Below are 2580 nucleotides of genomic sequence, written 5' to 3' on the forward strand. Positions count from 1 at the left end.
TTGTTATTTTGGCCTGAGCTCTCCCTGAAGCCATTTAATCAGACTCCCAGGAAAAGAAACTTAAAATATGGCAGAAAATAAACACCTTAAATGCCATTTTGACTCCTCCTTCATTGTCTAGATTTATGTTAGTCCCTTTAAACTCCTAGACCAAGCCAGGGGACGTAACACTTTGTTTGTGAAAACAAGTAACAAATTCAGCTCTGTCAGCAGGTAGATCCATATATAAGCTAATTATTCTCTCATGGTGTCCAGGTTCTGTTTGAAATGATCAGCTTGTTGAACAATTTTAACATGAATATTTTTATTAACAGTCTGAATCAGCAGCTGTATAAATGTTACACTGATGGTTCAGTTGTTCAGGTTCATTTATGGTTCTGATGTTTACTAAAATTAACACATTTGTGTTTTTTACTGAAACATAACTACAGCTTCTTAAGATAAAATGTGTTAAAGTTGGTCTGTGAGTGTGTTCACGTTTTACAACACATTTTTATATTTCTTATGTTGAAATATAATAAATAAATAAATAAAATAAATAGGTTTGGGTCAAATGAAATAATTTGGCCTGAAATTAGAATCCATGGGTTTTGTTTATTATACTAAATGTTAAATCAAATAGCCTATACGTCCCTAAATAAAACACTAGTATATTCAATTTAAAAATGAAACCTTTAGATGTGAATCAGAGCTCTACATTTGACTTTGAGGAAGGAGGAAGTTTTAGTTTTGTTTCATTTGATGATCTGTTAGTTTAAAATCTTACAGCAGCAGAACTAAGATGACACACAAATAATGTTTCAGTCACGTTGTAACATGTTCAGTCTCACCAGGTAAAGAAAGAGCTTCTTCTGCTGCGTTCACACCGAATGTGATTTCAGCGTCAACATCACGTCCAACGCTTCAAGTTGGACGTTTGTGCACTTTGAGGCCAGATACAAGTCAAAATTGCTCTTGAAGCTCTTGACGCGCTTAGAGAGCCTCCCTGCCCCCTCCCTCCTCTGTCAGTCTGTCCTCCTCTGTCGATCTCTGTTTAATGTCGGATGAAATAAAGGAAGTGGTTTTGCTTTATTTACTGAGTGCAAGAGAACGGTGAGCTCATCAGATAATTAATTCATATTTAATTCACCTGATAATTCAGAGACGTTCTGAGTTTGGTGAGTTTCATTACCCAGGAGCTGCGAGCAGACAAGGCTTTCAGATCTGTTTTTGTCCCGAGTCCAGTTTTTGATGAGCCGCTGATCTGCATCGGTGCTGATATCTCTGTCAGGACACCGACTGCAGGCACTTGTTTTCAGCTAAAGAGCTCCTCTCCGTCTGTTTCAGGTTAGTGGACATCATTCTGTCCCGTTGGAGAATCTGTCACTATGTCACACAGTGGAGTATTTCTGTCTGATTGGTTGATGCGGCGCGTCGAGCTGCAAAAGTTCAGATTTTCTAACTTCAGCGATTTGTGCGTCAAGAGCGTTGAACTCTCAAATCGCGCCGCAGCACTTCCCATTGGGCGTGCATGTAAACCTGATGCTCCTGACGCTGAAATCGTGTTCGGTGTGAATGCAGCATTACTGACAGGTTAAGATAAAACTGTGTTCAGTCTCTGTTGCCGTGGTGACCTGACCAGGCCTAAAGAAATACTTCTTTGTGACTCTGAAAACTTTAAATTTAGCAGTTGTCTGATCTGTGCTCTTCAGTTTGTATCCAGCTGTCTGATCCTCTGACTGAGCATGAGAACCTCATGAACATTAAAGTCTCTGAGTGGAAGAAGAGCTCATCAGTTAATTTAAACATGGTTACTCTCTTCCTTGTACTTTAACTTGTCAAACAACACATCATGCAACACATGCTCTGGTATTCGGATATTGTATAAATAATGATAATGGTGGGCCGACAAGACCAAAAAATGCCCGGGCCGTTTTTTTGTCCCAGTCCAGCCCTGAGTAGGATCATGCCACATCACACTAAGTTTATTTAAAATAAATCCATACATGTCAACTTGTACGGATTGTCCGTAAGTTATAAGGATTTTATGTCATTTTGCAGGTATACGGACATATAGAGCAATCTCACAGATTTTTTCAAAACCGTCCGTATTCTGCCACTTATCTGGAATCGGGTCTCGGGGGCAGCAGCCTGAGCAGAGAGACCCAGACTTCCTTCTCCCCAGCCACTTGGGCCAGCTCGTCTAGGGGAATCCCAAGGCGCTCCCAGGCCAGCTGAGAAACAGTCCCTCCAGCGTGTCCTGGGCCAAAACCTCATTTTCAAATTTATCTAACATGTCAGAGCCTGTAAGATGATTTTAAAAACAATAAACAATATCAAACAGCCATCTTCCAACCTGTTCAACTGCTAAAAATAAGTTCAGAACTTTTCCTGTCCTCTTGCTTCGCAGCAGGCGCTTTCATGTCTGCAGCACCCCCACCCCACAGCGGGTGCGCGCAGCTGCAACCTCGGTCAGGTGAACACCTCCTGGGAAAGCTCTTAGCATTTCCTGGACCATTTTCCACTGAGGATTATGTATGTATGTATGTATGTATGTATGTATGTATGTATGTATGTATGTATGTATGTATGTATGTATGT

This window comes from Austrofundulus limnaeus, unplaced genomic scaffold (assembly GCF_001266775.1).
Source record: "Austrofundulus limnaeus strain Quisiro unplaced genomic scaffold, Austrofundulus_limnaeus-1.0 Scaffold316, whole genome shotgun sequence".
Lineage (NCBI taxonomy): Eukaryota > Metazoa > Chordata > Actinopteri > Cyprinodontiformes > Rivulidae > Austrofundulus > Austrofundulus limnaeus.